Source organism: Canis lupus, chromosome 11 (genome assembly GCF_003254725.2).
Source record: "Canis lupus dingo isolate Sandy chromosome 11, ASM325472v2, whole genome shotgun sequence".
Taxonomy (NCBI): Eukaryota; Metazoa; Chordata; class Mammalia; order Carnivora; family Canidae; genus Canis; species Canis lupus.
The window spans coordinates 72,812,584-72,832,689 of NC_064253.1; the positions used below are offsets into that span (position 1 = coordinate 72,812,584).

At 58.5% G+C, this 20,106-nt stretch overlaps 1 long non-coding RNA gene across 2 annotated transcripts; it reads left to right on the top strand.

Moving 5' to 3' along the window:
• Positions 1-10,678: 10,678 nt before the first annotated feature.
• On the top strand, positions 10,679-13,938 carry LOC112650480 (uncharacterized). 2 transcript variants are annotated; one of them, XR_003130218.3, is made up of 3 exons: positions 10,679-11,023; positions 12,047-12,202; positions 12,528-13,938. It is a non-coding gene; the product is annotated as an uncharacterized LOC112650480 (long non-coding RNA). The 2 variants fall into 2 exon arrangements; XR_003130219.3 differs by having other exon boundaries at positions 10,681-11,023; positions 12,793-13,938.
• Positions 13,939-20,106: the final 6,168 nt, after the last annotated feature.

Below are 20,106 nucleotides of genomic sequence, written 5' to 3' on the forward strand. Positions count from 1 at the left end.
TTACCTGTAATGATCAAGGACTTCCTGGAAATGGGGAGGGGGGGGTTTGTGTTTCTTCCCAGGGCGTTTTTGTCTCTTTTATGAGCTAATGTACCCCGAAATAGATTCCATTGGGGAAGAAAAAACAGCAAGGAGCCTCAGCCTGATGCCTCCCTACGTTGTATGCCACATATGTGTCTCGGGGCCTCAAGTGAATGTCCCCAAGGTCGCCCAGCAAGCGGGTGGCAAAACTGCGTGTGACCAGCAATCAGGGCCGTCCCCACGTGGGCCGAGCGTGGGTCTCCACGAGGGCTGCGCGGAGTGAGTGGGCCTTCGGGGAGGAGGGCAGTGCCCGCTCCGGGTGCCGGGGGCGCTGGGACGGCAAAAGCCTTGGACTCGGTGTCAGGGCCGTAGGCAACCATCCCTCTGGCTTTCCAGAACCTCGCCTTCCTTTCAAGGCCCTGGCTCTGGCCCACGGCCGAAGCCCGGGGTGGCAGGTGTCCGCAGCCAAGGCTCTGACCCCCACTGCAGCTCTGCCCACGCCCTGCGGGGAAGGCCCAGGCCCCTCGGCATGTCCTGCGGTGCAGTCGCCCTCGCCCGCCCGGGGAGCAAGGTGCTGACCGCCTCACCCTGGCAGGCCCAGAGCCGCCGGCTCCAAGCGCACGGGCCCGGCAGAGCCCTGCGGATGCATCGTCGGTTCCGTCCTCACAAGCAGCCCTTTCGGGCGAGGAGGAAACAGAAGCCCAGGGAGTCTCCTCCTGCCACCCCGTTAGTGCTCCCAGGCTTCTCTTAGGGCCACAGCTCCATACGCCTCCCTCCGGCTGGGGACCCCAATCCGCTTCTCCCGTCCCTCACCCTCCAAATTCGGCTTCTCATCCATAATTGGTCTCGCCTGCTCCTTGTCGTCTCCAGAAAGCCCTCCCCGAGGTTCTAGGCGTGGGACAGGCGCCTCCTCCAGGCTGCCTCACGCCCCGTAGCCCTGACCAACCCTGGCCTGCGGTCCTCACCCCGCCCCCTGCCCCCCGCCCCCGAGACCTGAGCCCCCCGCATCGGCGCCACGGCTGCCTCATCAGCCACCTGCCAGCCTCGGGACCGGAAGGACGTCCTCCGACCTCTCCGCGTCTGTCTCCTTTTCTGGAATCCCGGGGTAACGGCGGGGGACCTTAGAACAGGAGCAGTACAGAGAGCCTGGAGCTGAGCTCGGCATGCGGCAGGTGCCCAGCAGGTGCCCAGCAGGTGCCAGCTGCTGCCTGCGCACCGGGTCACCGCGACACTCTCCACCGTGCCTCTTGCAGGTCTCGCTCACGCAAGATTTTTGAGGAAGGAACAAACGCTGTGCTCCGCAGACTCCGCCGTCTACCTCACAGCAGCGGGGACCTCAGGGATCAGCTGGCACGAGCACAAATCAAGTTTCCTTTTGCATTTCCTTTTATCCAGGGAAGTACGAGAAGGGGCTTCCCCGTGCCCTGCTCCCTGGAGTGAGGTCGTCAGCCTTACAGGAAAAGAGCCGGAGCTCGGGGGGAGGCGACTGCCTTGAACACGGGGGGCCGCGTGGGCAGACGGTCGGGTACTGGACGGCGCACGCGGCTCTGAGCACAGCTCGGGTTGCCTGCCGTAGGCTGGACACTCGCTGGCGGTCGTCCCCTTCGCAGGACCGCTGCGTCCGCGGCCCCAGAGCTCGGTGGCTCCAGGCAGCATCAGCTGCCTTCCTTGGGACCCCCGGCCCTTTGCACTCCTGCTCTCGGGCCCACAGCGGCGTGGGTGCAGGTGCAGGGTGGGCACTGGGGTCAGCCCTGAGTGTCCCTCGGCCCCACGGGAGGCCCAGCGTGGGAGCTTTGTTGGGCCCCGTCCCTCCTCGGATGGCTGAGCCAACGGGACGCCTTGGCCCTGGGTCACCGAGTGTTAGCGGCGGATCGGGGAAAACCTGGGTGCGACCACCGCGGCTGTGGACTGCAAGCTGGCCACCCCGGGCACGGCTCCAGGAGCTCGGCACCCTGTCCATCCTCCTGTCAGCCCCGGGACGGACGCCCCCATCCTCCCGCCGCAGACGGGGAACCCGAGAGCAGAGACACCACAGGCGACAACTGCGGCTGCAGGACTCAAGCGCTTGACCCCAGGCAGGTGGGGCTGGGCCTGAGCCCCCTCGCGGCCGCCCACCTGTCCCCTCCCCGCTGCACCTTCAGGACTCCAGGCCCCCACGCCTGCGTGACTTCAGACTGGATAAACCTCTGATCTAAGTATTTGTGTTCTTTCATCCTTACCCTTGACCTTAAGACATGATCATCACTGCTTCGATTCCTGTACGAACAGCCTCCCGGGGAGTGGAGAGGCCCGAGAGCCTCCTCTCTCAGCTCCACCCCAACGCGGACAGCGGGGCTCAGCCTCTGGCTGCGGAGTCTCCGAGGGGAAGCTTTAAAATGCAGATGCGTGGGCCCCAGCTCTGCCCACCCCCCCCCAACTTGGCTAAATTAGAAATTTGCAGGCTCAGGCTCAGACATCTCGGTTTAAATACCCCTCGTGCTTCCAAAAGGGCGGCAGGAAGCTGCTCCAAGGAGCAGAGTCCGCGTCTGGGGTCGTTATCCCTGGATTCAGCGTTACCCTGCGACCCTGAGGGAATGCGCAGCCCCTCTGAACGGCCTTTCCTCAATCTGTGAAATGGGAAGGAAATTGCCGCCTTGTGAAGGTGTTAGGTCACCGTACGCGGCAAGGCTGGCGGGTCCGCAGCGCACGGCCCCCAGTCCTGGGATGCACAGCACCCTCTGCACCCCCCCGCCCTGGCAGCCGGCAGCTGCCTGCCCTTCCGCTCCGGTCAGCCACGCTCAGCGGCTGAAGGTCTGTGGACTGCAGTTAAACGAGGGGCTCGGGTGTGACTTCTGGCTTCACCTCCTAATACCTTTGTTACCTCGAGCAAGTTTCTGAACCTCAGTTTCCCCATCTGAGAAGTGGGGCCAATGCCACGTGGCCCGGTGAACACGCGAGGAGCGTGCGTGCACACAGCATTGGACACAGACCCGGGCCCGGGAGGCGCCAGGGGTGCAAAGCCGGACGTGCACGCTCCCCCCTCCGCCTCTGCTGCCCGTACTTTGTGCCTCGGGAGAGTCAGGCGGACGCGCTCCTGCTGACTCGAGCCGCGTGTACTCAGGGACTGGACCACAATTCCAAGAACCGTCAGTCTTCCAGGTGCCAAGTTAACAGATTTTGGTTTTCCAACTGTCAGGACCGGGGACTTAATCCCCAGGAAACAGGCTTCGCCAAGCCCCATAGGAACCAGCACAACTTCTAACTCAAATGCTGCCCGGGCCTTTACTCACTGACAGGAAGTTAATTCCACAGGCGTCACTGGCCAAGGCAAGGCCGGGGGAGGAGAGGTGGTCGGTCCCAAAGCAGGTGCCAGAGGAAGCGAGCACGGCAGACAAAGGCATCGAGATCCAGAGACGTCTGAACGGGTCTGAGGGTAGAACTTGACAGGGCCAGATGCTCGGTAAATGGTGACTTGAGAGCACGTTAAATCCCTCTTCTGGGTTCTGAAAACCAGACACATGAATGCAGGAGAGGAAATCGCGGCGTCGCGGGCTGCAAGGCTCAGTCAGCTAATGGCTACGAGGCTTTCACGCCCTGGTCACCGCAGGCTGCGGTGGAGACAGCAGCTCCGGAGCGGGTCTGCTTCCACTTCCCAGCCCCGTTACATGCGTCTCTGAGCTTCCGCGTTCCCACCTAGAAAGTGGGGATAAAACAGTGCCTGCCTTGCGAGCTGCCGAGAGAACCAAACGAGGCCGTGTCCCAGGCCCGTCCTAGAGGCACAGAGAGAAATGAACAAGCCCCGCTGTCCACGGAGGCACCGCCTAGCAGGGAGGCTGACGTAAGCCCAGCAGGGTGGTCCGCGTGCGGGTCTGTCCCTGAGACACCATAGGCCGGGGTTGACGAGCCGCAGCCGATGTGCCAAGTCCAGCCCGCTGCCTGCTTTTATAAATAAAGTTTTATTGGAACACGGCCACACCCCTTCCTCGACGCGTTGTTCATGGCATCTTTCCCGCTGCAGCGGTAGCGTTGTGTCCTTGCAACCGGGACCATATGGCCTGCAATGCCTAAAATATCTAGGCTGTAGCCCTTTACAGAAACACGGTGCCAGCTCGTTACAGAGGGAGAAGTTAACTCCGTCCTAGATGCCAAGAAAGAAGATGATGCTTAGCCCCAGCGCGTGTTGGGTCCTCTGAGTCGGTGAACTTCTGTCTTTTGCAATTAATGAATTTGGGGTTTGGAAGTTTTGATGGCTGGCCCGAGGTCCCAAGTGTGTTAGAAGCAGGATTCAAACCTGGACCTAATGATTCTGCACAGCAGGCTGTTTTCACCGTCCCGGACAAATGAGGACAAGGACATAGCATATTTGAGCTGGGTATTGAAGAATGAATAGGAGCCTTCCAGGGGCAGGTAACGTCCAAAGGATGAAAAAGGCATCCAAGGATATAGATGAAAGAGCAAGAACAAAGTGTCCAGGGCGTAAATGTGTTTGGAAAACACAAACAGTTGGGTGCTGAGGGCTCTGAGAGTATGAGAGCTAGAGAGGGAGCTGTGAAAGGAGGAAGGGGCCCGGAAGACGGGCAGTGATGGAGAGGGTGCAAACTGCCCACGTGTAGATCTCCACCCACAGGGTCTGGGGAATACCACCCCCACCAAGAGGGGTCCAGGAGCAATTCGCGCAGAGCAATCGAGCGATCTCGGTGTACCGATGGCAAAACTGAGCCCCCCACCCCCCAATGAAAAACTTGCCCAAGGCCACAAGCCCACATCTGTCTGTAGTACAAAAGCCAGGGTCCCCTGTCAGGTCACAACCCCGGGGCCAAAGTAGATACTGCCAGTGTGGGTGCTGCTGGGGCGGGGGACACCTGCCGGGGGCACCTACTGCACCACATCCTGGAGAATTGGCGGGGGGGGGGGCGGGGGTGAAGGGAGCTCTCGGGCTTCCTTGGGACTGACTGGGTTCCACTGCACGATCCATCTGGTACCACAGCGTCCCAGACCCATTTCTGCAGGTTGCCATGCCGGTTAGGATGAGCCGTGCCGGGGGGAGGCCTGCCCATGCACCCATGGCCTTCGGGTGACCTCACAGATTGCCAACTTCTCAGATCGAATAGACGGCTTACAAGCAGGGCGAGGCTGAACTCACTGTAACCGGCTGTAGAACGAACCGGGGCCTTGCGGGACCCCCTCTAAAGACCCGCGCCACTAAAGGTCGCGAGGCTCTCTGCTTCCCAAGACCAGGTATGAACGAGGCTGCAATTACACATTTCAGTTAAGCGCCTTCCATCGGTGCTGAGATGTGGTGGGATCCGCTCTGGGGAAATACAAACGCTGAGATGAAATGCAGTCCTCCGTCCCTCCCCCCGGCTCCCCCGGTACCTCCTCCCGGCACCATCTCTGTTTGAATCAGCAGCAGCAGCATGGCGCCAGGCACGGGGAAGGGGCGCCCCATCTGAACCCCGCCTGCACCTCCTGCAGCCCTTCCCTGGAGCCTGGGCCGCCTCTCCTGTCGCTTAGGGTCACGCCGAGCTCAGGACGTGTCAGGGGCTTGAGGGTGAATGCAAATAAACACGCTCCCACCAGCTGCCCTGTCGCTCTGAGAGCTGCTGGGAGAGTCAGTCACTCCGTAAGCATTGCTTAAGTACCTACTGTGTGCAAGATGATGTTCTGAACCCAATGCCAGAGAAAACCTTCTGGAAAATGCTTTGAAACCCAAAAGAATTGAGTTTAAATCCTGGCTCTGCCCAGCTCAAGCCATGGGGTCTCCCTGAGACTCTTCCTTCCCCGCGAACTGGGAACAGCAGCAAATCCACTGCACAGTGCTATGGGTCCTATGTGATAGCCTGGGGGGCCCCTACCCATTCCTGAATGCTGCCCCCAACCTTGTAGGGGCTTCGCACAGCTACTTGGCATTTCTTTGCTCCCCCTCAGCCATCACCCATCCTCTGGACTCTGCTTCATTACGTCTTCCCTGCTGGCCCGGGCACCCCATAGAAGGCCCGGCTGCTACCCTGTTACCCACCCCCAGGCCCCCAGGGAGCACCTCCATGTGCTTAGCCCTGTACCAGTGGCTTTGGAAAAGTGCATCACTGCGTGATTAAATATTTACTCTCAAGCACTTAAACCTCTAGTTTTAAAAACAGGACTAACGCGAGATGAGAATGATTCTGTCGATCCTGAAGGTGGTGCAGCGCTTGGTTCGGGGAAGGGGAGACTGAAGAGGGCTGTGGAACTCGGGAGACTAGTGTGGAAGGAAAGGAAAAGCGCTGAAAAGAGGGCTGCTGGCACCAAGGCTGGAGACCACGATGGAGCCACAGGGACGTGGCCCAAGCTGCCACGTGGTGAAGAAATCCCTGGGCTAGGCCAGCCTTGCCTTCCTGTCTCATGCTGGGGCTCGGTTTCCTCGCCTACAAAATGGGGAGAATAAAACCAAGCTCCTCCTGGGTTTGTGGTGAGGAGAGCACAGAACGCAGGGTGTGAAAGGCTTTGAGAACACAAGGGTGCGCAGCGTGGAGAAGCACCCGAGTCACCATGGAGAAAGCAGACCGAGCAGTGCACACACGCACACGCATTCACACACACCCCAGCGCACCCATCAGTGGCTCCAGACCTTCCCCTGCCCTGGGCCATGTGACACCAAGACATGACCGTGGTTCTCAGGGCTGGGGCGGTCCCCTTGCTGCCTGTAAGGCAAAGCCTCCTGCTGTCCTCAGCACTACCCCAAGAGGGGTGGGAGGGAACGGCTGGAGGAGACAGAAGGGCTCCGTTATCTCACTCTGAGGCACGAACAGCCAGGACCAGAATCCCAAGAAAAAGAAATGGGAGTTGGCACGATGATTCTCCCATGCTGAGTGCTCTGCTACCTTCAACTAAGTGCCCTAATCCCCGCGAGCCTCGGATCCTACAAGCCACATTATGCATGTACCCACTCTTGGTTTAACTAAACACCACTGGCCCTTTTTCTTCTTCTTTGTGTCCACGACTTAGATGTGCAGGAGACTTTGGAGTTTTTAAAGCTCATCTTTATCATAATCAATGAGAAAAAACATGGTAGGAGTTTATTTTTGCATTTTAGAGATTTAGAAAATCCAAGCTCTAGCTGAGGTCCTATGGGGATGAGGGTGTACTCCAATCTGGGGACCTGTGTCCTTACACAAGAGGAAAATTTGGAAAGAGAGGCACACACACACATGAAGAATGCCATGCAATGACAGAGCGATGTGTCCCCTGGCCGAGGAACACCAGGGATTGCCAGCAACCACCAGAAGCTAGAAAGAGGTAAGGAAAATCCTCCCCTGGAGCCGTTAGAGGGAGCACGGCCCTGCTGACACTTTGATTTTGGACTGTTGGCCTCCAGAACCATGAGAGGATAAACTCAGTGTTGTAAGCCGGCTGGTTCCGGGCACTTGGTTATAGCAGCGCCAGGAAACCAATACAGCAGCATCACCAGCACCCATCCTCCCCTGATGCTCTGGCCCCGTCTGACTGATAAGGTCTTTGTGGACCTCACCGCCCATGTGACCTGCCCCATGTCAGGAACTCAGGTCCCTTGTAGAGAAGCTTTTCAGAAATATCATATGAGTTTCAAAGCTCTGTGGCTTCTAGGTCTCTTCCCAATTCTCTTACCTTCCATCACACTATGTTAACCATCTACATCCACCCACCCATCAATCACAGATAATATGTCCTATAACAGTTGGGACACAAAAGCAAACAAAATGAGTCCTGTGATCATAGGTAGCATGGATGCAAAGCGGCAGAAGTGTTGGAAAAAAAACATAAACATCCGAGCTAATGAATCCACGAGATCATTTCTAGGTAGAAAACAGCCAGGTAAGGAGAGAATGGTGGTTGAAGGAGGTGGAAGGCCACTGAGAAAGTGATCTTTGGGGACAGAACCTAATGTTTAAAAAAAAGAAAAAAAGACAAAGGGATGTTATTGCCCACAAGGCTTCTTGTCCTGAGAAGACTGATATCCCAAATAGCTTATCTCCTGACTCCACGCTCTCTACCTCCCCATTGGACCAAACCTAAAACAACAGCAAAAAACAAACAAAAAAATTCTAGATTTGATATTCCTGAGGCTCAAATATGAGCCACTTGCCCCTTCCTTGCACGTACGCTGCCGTGTTTATAGGTCGGCTGATTGTATGATTTTTCATCCAAACTGGAATGCTTTTGAGGGAGGGAGGGGACATTCTTGCTGCTTACATCAGGACCATGGCATTTCCCCAAGAGAGCCAGCATGTGCGGTCTCCTATTTGAAAGGGGCTGTAACTGCCTCCCAGGTCTCTAAGCCCAGTGATGTAATTTCAACATAAGTATCCCACATCAATTAGCCAGGCTGGAGGGCAGCAGAGGAAGGTCATTATGTAAATGGTGGCCAATCAAAGTCATGCAGGCTTCAGATGGAAGCCTTCCGCCTTCCTGCAGATTCACTGCGGTTCTGTGTTAATGCTGGACTCCTTTATGACGCACCGTAACACATCCGTGACAGACCCCAGCCTGCTCACCTAGACCTTCCTAATCCTTGAGCGGTGGTATTTGACCTGAGATCCCAGAATGTGTGAAGGGAAATTAGAGCTCATGGCAGAGGCCACTGGAGACCTCCTAGCATTCATGCTCCGCTTCTTTCACGACAGTGGAATTCATCCACCCAGCTTCCCTTGCAGCTAGGAATGTCATGTGACTTCATTTGAGCTAATGAATATAAGCACAAGTGTTGGGTGGAAACTTCCAGAAACCTCTCTGAAGGTACAGCTGTTGAGTACCCTTTGCTCTTTGGAAGCCTCTTTTTTCTACCATCTTTCTGTGACACGAATATGATCATTAGAATGTCTCCTTGGACCTTGAGGTCAAAGAGCACCCACAGACAGAGATGATGGAGGGCTGAACGGGAAGCGACCTGGGTCCCTGAGAACTCTGTGGAGCGGCACCCCTAGCGGCCCTGGACTTGAACATGAGACAGCGCTAATGCACTGAAGTGTGAACCTAGTTGTAGTAAGCCGGAGTCCTGCTAGTTCCTGGTGTTAATTCTGCAGATCTGGAGAACTGAGTCCAGGAGAGGGGATGAGAGGACATCCAAAATCAAACTGGCTGATTAGATAATTACCAAAAAAAATTATCTATTGTCATAATCAATGAGAAAAAAACATGGTAGGAGTTTATTTTTGCATTTTAGAGATTTAGAAAATCCAAGCTCTAGCTGAGGTCCTATGGGGATGAGGGTGGACTCCAATCCGGGGACTTCCCAACTTCTAGCTTCCACTAGATTCAGTCCCCTATTTTCTGAACACAAACGTGTGTGTGTGTGTGTGTGTGTGTGTGTGTGTGTGTGTGTGTGTGTTTGTAAAGAGCACAATAGAGGAAAGTGTAACCAACTCTCTGTGCTCAGGAAAGACTCTCTAAGGGAGAAACCATGGAATCCAGGGCCTAAGAGAGCAATGAAATATGTTAGTTGTTGTAAAAGGGGGAAACAGCATTTCAGGCAGAAGCCCAGAGGCCAGGGAGGACATGGGAGATGTGGCAGGCACAGCAATGTTCCCCCACATATGTCTCTGCCCCAAGCCCCTGAACCCGTGAATACGGTGTTACGAGCCAAGCAGGAATCAAGGTTGCTCATCCGCTGTCTGCACTTACCCGAGTGGGCTCAATAGAGTCACAAAGGCCTTTAAAAGCAGAAGAGGGGAGACAGGAAAGTCAGCGTGATGGAAAACTGCAGCCTCCCCTGGCCGCTGCTGGTGTGGAGATGGAAGGAGGGGACCAGAGCCAAGGAACGGGCTCTAACAGCTAAAAAAGGCAACCGATTCTCCCATAGACCATCCAGAAAGGAACACAGCCCTGCTGACATGTTGGTTTCAATCCAGTGAGAGACCCCTTCGACACTTCGGACCCCCCCAAAACCATCAGGTAATAATTTATATTATAAGGAAGCAAATGTGCGCCTTGGGCCACCAAGCCCATAGGAATTTGTCACAGCAGCAACAGGAAACTAATACAAGGATGAAAGCTCATTGCGGCTGAAGTGTAGCGCGTGGATGGGAGGCTGCAGAGGTTCACAGTCCACGGCCAGAGTCTTCATTCCGAGGTAAGGGTTTTGAACCACAGACAAGGAGAAGCCACTGAGGGACTGTGGGAAGCATGGTGCGGTCAGATTTCCATTACGGAAGTTTCCCCACCTGTCCAGGTGAATGGAGGGGTGGGCCTGGAGACAGGGAAGGGGTCACAATGGTCTTGGGGAGAGATGCTGAGTTGGGGGAGGCAGGGGCCATTTCCTGTGAACCCCCAAGACCCCTGCACATGGAGCGACAGCACCCGGGGGTGTCCTGCATTTGTTGTCAGTCTGTGCAGTTGGAATCTCTGAACTAGAGGAGAGCCGGGCTTGAGAGCTGCTCTACCCTTTACTAGCTCTGGGGCCTGGGCTGAGTCACCTCCCTTCTCTGCACCTCGGTCTCCTCATTTGCAAAGTGGTGATGACAATCCCTTCAAGGATCATCAAGGGGTCAGTGTCATGTGGGGTATGGGTCGGGGGGCTGGGTGCCATGGAGCAGGCCCTAGAGACAATGCCGACAGGACAAGGACAGCCACAGTCATTCCCAAAAATGCCCACGGAGGATGCGGGAAAGGCCGTTTCTGGTTCTGGGCACAATAAAATGATGTGTGAGGTCACAGAATCTTGGCCACTCCAAGGGATAGGTGCTAGAATCTGAATTCTGGAATCTAGGAATTATGGAGTCCTAGAATAATACACACCCTCCAGACTAATAGTAAACCACCCGGCAATTCGCTAAGGCAAATATGAACGAAGCTGTCACTATCTCCGCCGGTTCTGATCGGTCTTGGCCGCCTGAAGCTTTACATCAGGAAGGTATCCGAGACCATGACGGCGTCCGCGCGTATGAATGCTGAGATAGTCGCGGCTGCCCTGGGGACACACACTGAGGCAGATTGTCTATGAGATCAGCGTGGGACGGTATCAGCGGGTGTGCTTGGACTCCCCCAGAACTCCTGGGGAAGCAGCAGGAAGGTAAACAAGATTTCCCACTTAGATCGCCAGACACACGTCGTCATCCACAGGACTTCACCCGCCTTGCTTAGAGTAAGACGCTAGGAAGGGGGGGATGGCGATGCCTTAAAACGCAGATGAGACTCACTTTAAGAACAGGTACAGAGGCCAGAAGCCTAGAATTCATCCCATGCAGGGGGGAGGTGGACACCCACCAGGCACAGGATCCCGCCACAGGCCAGGTGACAAAGGCCCTGCGGGAAGGCCCACTGTGCGCCCCACTTTGCAGGCAAGAGGAAGGCCAATGGGAAGGCCCTGGAATCCAGGAAGCCCCGACTGGACATTTGGGAAGCCCCCTCTCTTCTCCAGCCTTCCATGTCTCCACCCAGGTCGTGAGGGGATTAGCCTAGAACCGTGGATCTCACCACGGGCAGGTCTACGTCCAGAGAGCGGCTGGACGTTTGCAGGGGCATTTTGGTGGCTGTAACCGATGGAAGGGGCAGCGCTGGCGTTCACACGCTACCCAGCCTGCGGCACATGGGATGGCTCAGCCTGACAAAGAACCGGGCCACACCTGCCTTGATTTTGGGATGTCCCACCTGACATCCGCAGAAAACGCCCCGCTCGGGCGACCTGAGCCCAGATTGTAGCTCCACCTCACACAGAGATACGAGGAACCTTGTCTGATTCTGATACACACAGGCCTTTCCGGGAACGCAGCTCCCATGCAAATAAAGGAGGGATCACTCTCGGTCTTGCTGAGATCTCTGCTGTTTGGGGAAATGAGAGCTCTGGAGGCCACGTTGCTCCTGTACCTGAGCGGTCAATTCCACCCAGTCACTCGGGCTTCCATCAAGCAATCGTCCGACTGCTATTACATCTTCCGGTCCAGTCATACCCTCTTATTCACATATCAACATACATATTATTTTATTATAAATTACTTTGCCTTTTATTTTTCATTTACTTGGCCGTGCGGGCATTATATAGATTTTTAAAATGAGATGTCTAGGTGGGTCATATAATTTATGAATTCTATTTCAGGATAATAAAGGGAGCATCACAAAATATTAGCCTGGAAGGGCTGGGAACCGCGGGTCACGTGAACACTGGGTGGCTTCCAGCCGCGGCCAAGTAGGGGTATTACGGAAAGAGAAGCACTCAGGATCATCGGCTGCATGTTACAAGTAGAGAATGACGGTAAATTATCTTGTTTTCCACAATTTGTCCCTCAGCCATCCCCAGAATGTAGGGTGATCTACGCCACTGACTGTGTCCTGTCCAACTCCCTGAGCGACGAGATTGCCTGGAATCGAGTTTGGGCCCATTCGGAATTGCTCAAGAATGCTGCAGCTCTGCTGAGATGGAGCCAAGCACGTGTTTTTTTTTTTTTTTTTTTTTAAGATTTATAGCGTAATTGATTTCTTTATAAGCCATTCAGGCCTTATTATTTATTAATCCACCTGTCAAGGTTAATTTAAACTACTTCTCAATAAGGCCAGTTGACAACACCTCTGTTTACCAGGTTGACAGCCCCCATGAGCAAAGAAATGGCAGAATGGTTCTTCTCGCCTCAACAGGGAGCTCTGAGGAGGGACCACCCAGCCCTCACGGGGAAATGCGAGAGCCCTTCACCCTTGGTGGGGACAGAAATCAAGGGCTTACCCTCCCTCCCAAGCACGTCCCAGGCCTCAGAGCTTGCACCGGACACTGCGCGACCGCTGAGTCCCATAGATTGTGCAGCCTTGGCCTCTGCTGGACCTCGCTCTTCTCTCCATTCCCACTGCCAGGACCTGAAGCCATGGCCGTCTTCTCCCAAGACTGTGGCAACGGTTCCCACACTGGCCTCCTTGCCTCTACCTTTGCATCCCTCCCATCCATCAAGGTGATCTTCCCCAGATTCAAGGCTGACCGTGTCTGACCGAAGCCCTTCAATGGTCCCCACAGAGTCAAGTTCAAAGTCCTCCATGTGCCCGACCAGCCCTACCAGCCACTGCAGCCTCAACTCCTGCCACCCCTCGACCCACTTGCACCCCATGCCCCATCGGTACCATGCAGCATGCTGTTCCCTCCTCTCATCTCCCAGTCTTCGTGGAAACTCCAGCACTAACCTGGTAGCTGCCCCTTGTTGCCCCAGCTACCTCCCTCAAGGATTCCGTCTCGCATTTGTGCTCTTTAATCCCGTGACCATTGAATCAGTGATTGACAAATATGGGTCCAACGTAGAGCATGGGCCAGGTGTGGTGCTGAGCCCCAGGGGCTCAGCAGAGAACCAGGGAGGCCGCTTCCCCCTGGAAGCTCTGGTCCAGGCTGGGAGCTCCCCGAAGCAAATTGTTTCTAAGCAATCCCCAACATGGTGCTGCAGGAAGCCCAGAAAGACGAGGGGAGCTACCCTAGAGAGCCACCATACTCGGGCTCTCCTCTCCCGTCTGGGCCGCAGCCCTATACAGCGAGCGTTTCCATACCCGCCTTTAGAGATGAGCAGCCTGGTGTCCAAGGGGGGGAAACAGCGCACCGATGGTCACCCAGCTCACCTGCGGTGAGTCCCACATTCAAACTCAGGCCTGATTCCAAAGCTTCTCCTCCATCACCTGCTGGCTCCAGCCGAGTCTGCATCCCTCGGCTCTCATAGAGCACATGAGACTCTAAGTCGCATGGACTCCAGGACCAGCCACCTTGGGTGACGTTCGAGTCCTGCCCCCTGAGCACCACGTGGCGTGCAGAGTCCATAGTGTTAGCTGAATGAATACGTGAAGTTCAGGGATGTCAGGGTGGCTCAGCAGTTGAGCACCTGCCTTCAGCCCAGGGCCTGATCCTGGAGCTCCAGGATCGACTCCCGCATCGGGCTCCCTACATGGAGCCTGCTTCTCCCTCTGCCTGTGTCTCTGCCTCTCTCTCTCTCTCTCTCTCTGTGTCTCATGAATAAATAAATAAAATTCAAAAAAAATATGTGAAGTTCCCCAAGAGACTCTGACAGGGAAGCTGCCATTGACTTTGAGCGGGATGTCGCGTTAACCTTGGCCAAGTAGACCGCTGGTCGGATCCAAGTCCTCATGCCCCCTCACCTTCTCAACGTCAAAGAGCATGAGCGCTCGGTCAGATACTTGACGGGAGGAGGCTCTCGGAGTCAGCGTGATCTCCGAGTGCTGAGACGTTAGCAGGTCACCACGCCACGGGCCTGTGCGAAGGCAGAGCCGTTGGCCCTTCTACACCCCGGACCAGCGGTGGGCGTGATCCCGGCGGGATGGGGGAGCCTAGGGCTGCCCAAGGCTGCGAGGAGTCTGCGTAAGACATGGAGACAGAGGAGGATTTTCATTGCTATTCCATTTGCATTTATAAAAAGTAACTGTTGAATATATAAATACGCCCAGTTTAAAAATAAGAGACACATTTTGGATCATGTGGCTTGAAATGCGCTGCTCTGATTCCACACCTCCCTCATCCAGGCCTTGAGGTGCGAGCAAAACATGTAGGTGGATCGGTGATTTAAACGGCCCTCCCCGGGGCCCATCGCCCCACCAGGTGTTTTCTGTTTCTTTTTTGTTTTGGGTGTTTTTTTTTTTTTTTTTTTTTTTTTGGACTTGGGTGTGAAAGTTACTCATGAGAGAGAGGGAGGGAGAGAAGGGCGAGGTACAGACTGTGCGTGCCAGCTCGGAAGGCCGCTCAGCCGGAGGCCAGGGCGTCAGCCCGGGCGCGCGGGGCCTGCGGAGCGTGGAGGGAGCCCGTGGGCTCTGGTCCCCGCTGCTCGCCCGCCCACGGGACTCCAGGAGCCTGGAGGTCCGGGCATGCTTCCTAGGCCGCAGGATGGCTCCCAGCGTGTCAGGGGCATGCCCTCTTCTCCAGCGTGCCGCTGACGTTCACACGCAGGACATGTTTCCATGTCCTCCTCCCTCCTGCCTCGTGGCACGCACGAGGGGGGTGCCAAGGCTCAGGCGGGCACTCGGTTCCCCTTCGCCTCCTCACCGGGCTCTTGGCCCCCATGCAGCAGCCTGGCCGGTCACCACCCCAGCCGGGGCTTGGCGCGGGACGGGCTCAGGGAGCCAGCATCCAGGTGCCTGTTCCCCTGAGCGGCTCCCGGGCCTGCCGTCCGCAAAGGGAGGGGGTGACATGCAGCCATCGATTTCCTGGAGGCAGACAGCTGGGTGGCCTGGATAAAGAGTGAGGACAATGCAGGGGAGCTGGAGGGAGCCTCGCTCGGGCTCCCGGATGAGGCCTCCATCCACACCCTTCAGCCGCCCCCATGAGCTCTTTGCACCCAGGATGGGAATCGCGTCACTTCGTACAGAGTCCCAGGTGATTCCCATTTGCCTGTTGACCTCCTGTTCTTCCGTTGTCCCGGACGCCCCACTGCAGCCCTGCCTGGGGTCCTGCCCAGCCTCGCCTTCACCTCACTCTAGATGCCCTCGCCCTATCCCTCGGCTTAAACTGCCATACACAGATATATGGCAACATAACACAGATGACATTAATCAATATAAAGGTCTGTGCCTATGCGCATCAAGCGTGGGTCCCGGTGCGCCTCTCCCGACCTACCGCCCCTCCAGCATCTCTGCTGGAGCGTCCAGCAGGTCTCCAAAATCTAACCTCCTCCAAGCGGAACCGCCGCTTCCCGTGCGGCCCCCACCCCGTGTCCCCACCTCAGCAAGGAGCAGCGCTATCCTCCCCCGAGCGGTTCTCACCCAAAACCTGGGGTCACTGTGACCGTCCCCTGCTCTTGGCGCTGCACACTCAATCCGTCGGAGCGCACCCAGGGCTCCACCCTCTCCGTTGGGATGGGGGATGAATCTGAGCACCCTCATCATTTCTGACTCTTCCCTAAGCCACAAGCAGGCCCCTCAGGAAGCTTACCCCGGCCTCCCGATGGCCTGGGGACTCACGCGGCCCTCCTGGAGCATCACCATGTGGAATCCAGCTGACCCGCTCAAGTCTCCGGGCCCAGGGTCACCTGCTCAGCCCCCCACCCCCTGCCCTGCCTGCTGTCTGCGTCTTTGCCAGGTACAGCTGCCCCAAGCTGCCTGCCCCTCCACCCGGGTCACTTAAGGGCTGTGCCCTCTGCTGCGGGCACCCACGTCCCCACCCTGTGCACGGCCGGCTCGTCCCCATAATCTAGGGACCAAGTCTAGTGCCGCTTCCCTAAAGAGCCCCCCTGTACCCCCTGAGACACCCCCAGGCTAATGAATTGATTCAAGCACTAATCAACACTTGGCACGACTTTACCAATGTGAGTGTCGTTCGCAGGGCACAGTGCCCCGTCCTGCAGGGGGTCGGCCCTGGTGACGGAGGCCGGGCCGCCTGGAGGTGGGGTTGGCTCCTGACGCACGGCCCGTCCAGATCTGGAGGCTGACGGATGAGAGGCAGGGCTCTGGCTTTGCTGCCTTTGCTTCATGGAAACGTGAGGCCCCGAGTGGCTGAGCAGCCAAGGGGGGGAAGAGCCAAGGTGGGGAGTTTGGTCTGATTGTCCAGCGGCCCCTCTACTGCCACACGGCCTCCGTCCAGAGCACGGCCGCTCGGGCCTTCTCCGTCCCTCCCCGCAGCTCCTCGCAGTATTAAAATTCCAGTTTCCTCTAAGTGCGTCCTTGCAAAGGCCATTAAAAGGTCATCTAGCATCTGATCTTCTTTCTTAACTTTGGAGCTAAGAGAGTCCTCTGCTGCTCCCTCAGCTGTAAGACGGAGATAACACCCACCACGAGGCCTTGCAGACATGAGAGGGCCTGACGCCCGGGGACCCCGGGGGAGTGTCGGGCTCCCTGCCCGAGGCCGCTGGCTCCTCCCGCAGACGCCCACAGAGCCACGCTCCGCGCTCGGGTGCAGGCCCCACAAAGCTGCGCTGCGTCGAGGGTCTGATCTTTGGAGACTCCAATTCTCATGGGGCAGAGAGCACGTCCCCCGACTCGTCCACACCCGGGAGAAAGGCCAGGGGCTCGGGCCTTGGATGCAACAGGCCCGGGTCCAATTTTTGGTCCCCTGCGCCCAGCCGTGCGATGCGGGGGGACTTAACCTCTCGGAGGCAACGCCTCGACTCCACATCGTGGGCGGGGATCTAACAAGCTGGCCTGTGCGTGAAACACGAGGCAGGCGCTCGGTGAGCAGGAGGGACGATGTGCTCGCTGACTCTGCTGAGCACTGAGGCTCCTCCACGCGCTTTACCTGCGCAAGCTGTCACCGCAGCCCTGCGACGCCGGTCGGCCCGCGGCCCTCATTACAGGAGGGGCAGGAGGGCCCGGGGCTCCCGGTCGGTGGTCGGGGGCTGCAGTGAGCGGCTGAGGAGCCCGCGAGCCCCGGCCAGCCTGCGTCCTCGAGGGCGGCGGGAGGAGCACCCAGAGCACACAGCCCAGCTCCCGCAGCGGGGTGCCGGCCGGCTGCTGGCGACGAGGACGGGGTGCGGGGCTCCTGGGCGCTCCCAGCTCCCGCCTCCCCACGCCGCATCCACCGGGCCCGGAAGGGCTGCCCCCCACGTCCGGCAGGACCGCGATGTAATGTTGGAGAGTTTCCCAGGGACGCGTGAGAGCCAACCGGGCAAAATGCTAAAGGGCCGGAAAACATAACATATAAAAACAGCCTCTGACGGTGCAAAAATCAAGGAAGGGTTTGTGCAAAAACAACCCCTCTTGCAGCCACACGGAGCTGTGACGGGGCGGGTGGCCGAGCCCGGCCGCTGTCCCTGCTGGGCTGTGAGCGGTGAGGCTGCAGCCGCCCCGGGCAGGGTGACCCGGACCGAAGGAAGTCGCGGCAACTGGAGGCGCGTCCTTGGGCCCCCAGGCCCGTGTCCCCGTTCCCAGCCTGTGGGGGGAGGACGGGCTCTCGGGGACAGTGGGCGGAGCCTCGGAAGCTGGGTCCCCACAGCGGAGGACGGCACCCGGAGCCCGACGCCGCGTGCAGCTCAGCCCGGGGTCGCCGTGCGGAACCTGGAGGCTGTGGTCCGAGGAAGGCTGAGTTACAGCAGCGGCCGACTGCCGGGACGTGTGGACGCCGGACGCGGACCGGCCCAGGGTCAAACCCAAAACTTCCCAGCTGGGCGACCTTGGGCAGGTCCTCCGGCTTCTCTGGGCCTCCTGGGAACCCGGCGAGAGGCTCTGCTGTGGGGCCGATGGGGCGGGAAGGGTCAGCCGCCGGCCGGATGCAGCGTCAGGTGCCACGGAGGAGCTCAACCAACGTCCTGACAGCACTGGCCCGGGGGCGTGAGACCTGGGCGGGCACACGTGCCCCCCGAAATGAGCCTCATGAACGTCGTCCTGCCCCCAAGCAGCATCCTGACGCGCGGGGAGAGAGACAAAGGCCAGATGGATCCCTGGAACAGGTGCACCGAGCGCCAGGCTCACGGCGAGGCCCAGGTCGCGTGCGGGGCCTTAGACCACACGCTCAGGACCCAGGCCGTGTTCTGCACGCGGGCCCGCCTGGCGGGGAGTCTGGTGTGGGTGCGGGTGGGACGGGGAGGGGCCCCTCGGAGCCCGGAACATCCTAGATTCATGACCCGTGTCCGTGGAGCCACAGCACAAGTGCGTGTTAAGGGCGTGCACAAAATGTGACGGAAACCAGGGACGGCGGCACCGGGTCTGGACCCGAGAGGCTGAGGGTGCCCCGGGAGTGATGGGGAGTCGGGGGGTGCGCGGTGCCAGGGGAGCAGCAGAGGCCAGGAGGCTCGGACAGCCGTCTGTTAGCCCAGGGCCTGGTCACCGGCCGCTGTGAGCGACGGGGAAGAGAGGCCGACGTGGGTCGGACGATGCGCCTTCAGTTCCCGAGGGTCACCCCAACCCTCGCGACAGCAGAAGGCGGCGACCACCCGCTTCCAGACGAGGAAACCAGGGCTCAGACGTGTTAAGAAGCTCGGTCGAGGGCACTCGGTGGCCGCGTGTAGAGACCTGACTTGGCTCCCGTTGGCGGACGGCTCACCGTGCCCGGCCCTCCACCCGTGGACGGGGCTTCGTGGACGCCCGCTGCGCACCCTCCGGCCTACGAAGGCCTCCGGTCTAGTTTGCACTGATTTCCATGAGTTTGTCCTTAAAGCATTTGCACAATGTGCAATCCCGGCTGCGAAGAGGTCGGGAGTGAGCAGACCAACCCCTTCGGCGGCTCCGGTGCGGAAACACCACCCGCCGTCTGCGCGGCCTCGTGTGGGCCGAGGACGAACTCCCGGCAATGGCCCGCCCCTCTCCAGCTCATCCGCGGCCAGAGCTCTGGATGCACACGGGTCACGAAGGTGACCTCGGAAATCGGGAGACCCAGAGACTGATTCCCAGCCGCCCTCCTGAGTCCGGAGCCGCCGAACCGATGATCCTGCGCCTGGTCTCCAAGCGCCTCCAGCGCAGCCGACAAAAGGCTTCGGTAGGAGACACCGTCGGGTGCAACCTGAGGGGCTCAGGGGCCCCTTATCGCCACCAGAAAACTCCCCGGGGCCCCTGGGGTTCAGCCACAAGCCACATTTCGAATCCGAGCTGCTGCTGTGTCCTTGGCTCTGCGGCTCCCCTCCCAGCATTGGGGCCCACCCAGGTGCTATAAGGGTGCGGGCTTCCCTCCCTCGGGTCCCTCATCCGCACCTCCCAGCCCAGACTATCCCCGGGTCCTTCCCTGTTACCTGCGCCACAGGGCTCGTCTCCCCCCGCCCCTGCCCCGTGACCCTGCCCCTGGCCCCTCGAGAGATGCTGAGCTCTGCAAAGGCGACGACTTCATCTCAGCCCTTTCGGGGTCCCTGGATCACAGAGGTGTCAGCAAGGGCTGGCGGAGCAAGGGAGCCACGGCACAGCCACAGCCCCTGCCGTCGGGTCGGTCCGCGGGGTCAGCCCTTCCTCCTGGAGCCCCACGCAGGCCCGGGTGGTGGTCTCGGGGCTACAGCTTTGCGGCGCACCCGGGCGCGGCGTCCGGAAGTCTTGGCGTCCTATGATTGCTTACGTTCCGTTCCCTCGCGGGCCGCTCCTGCTCATCAGCCCAGGACCTGGACGCTCCCAGGGACGCCGCCGCAACCCGGGGGGGCTCGCCGAGGCCACCTGCACACTCACCTGCCGGCGTCTGCCAGCTGCACTGTCTGGGCCCTGCTGACAGGTGCCAACGGCTCCCGCCGAGGGCACAGGAGGGAGACCGGAGGGAGACAGCGGGGGCCGTGCAGCGCC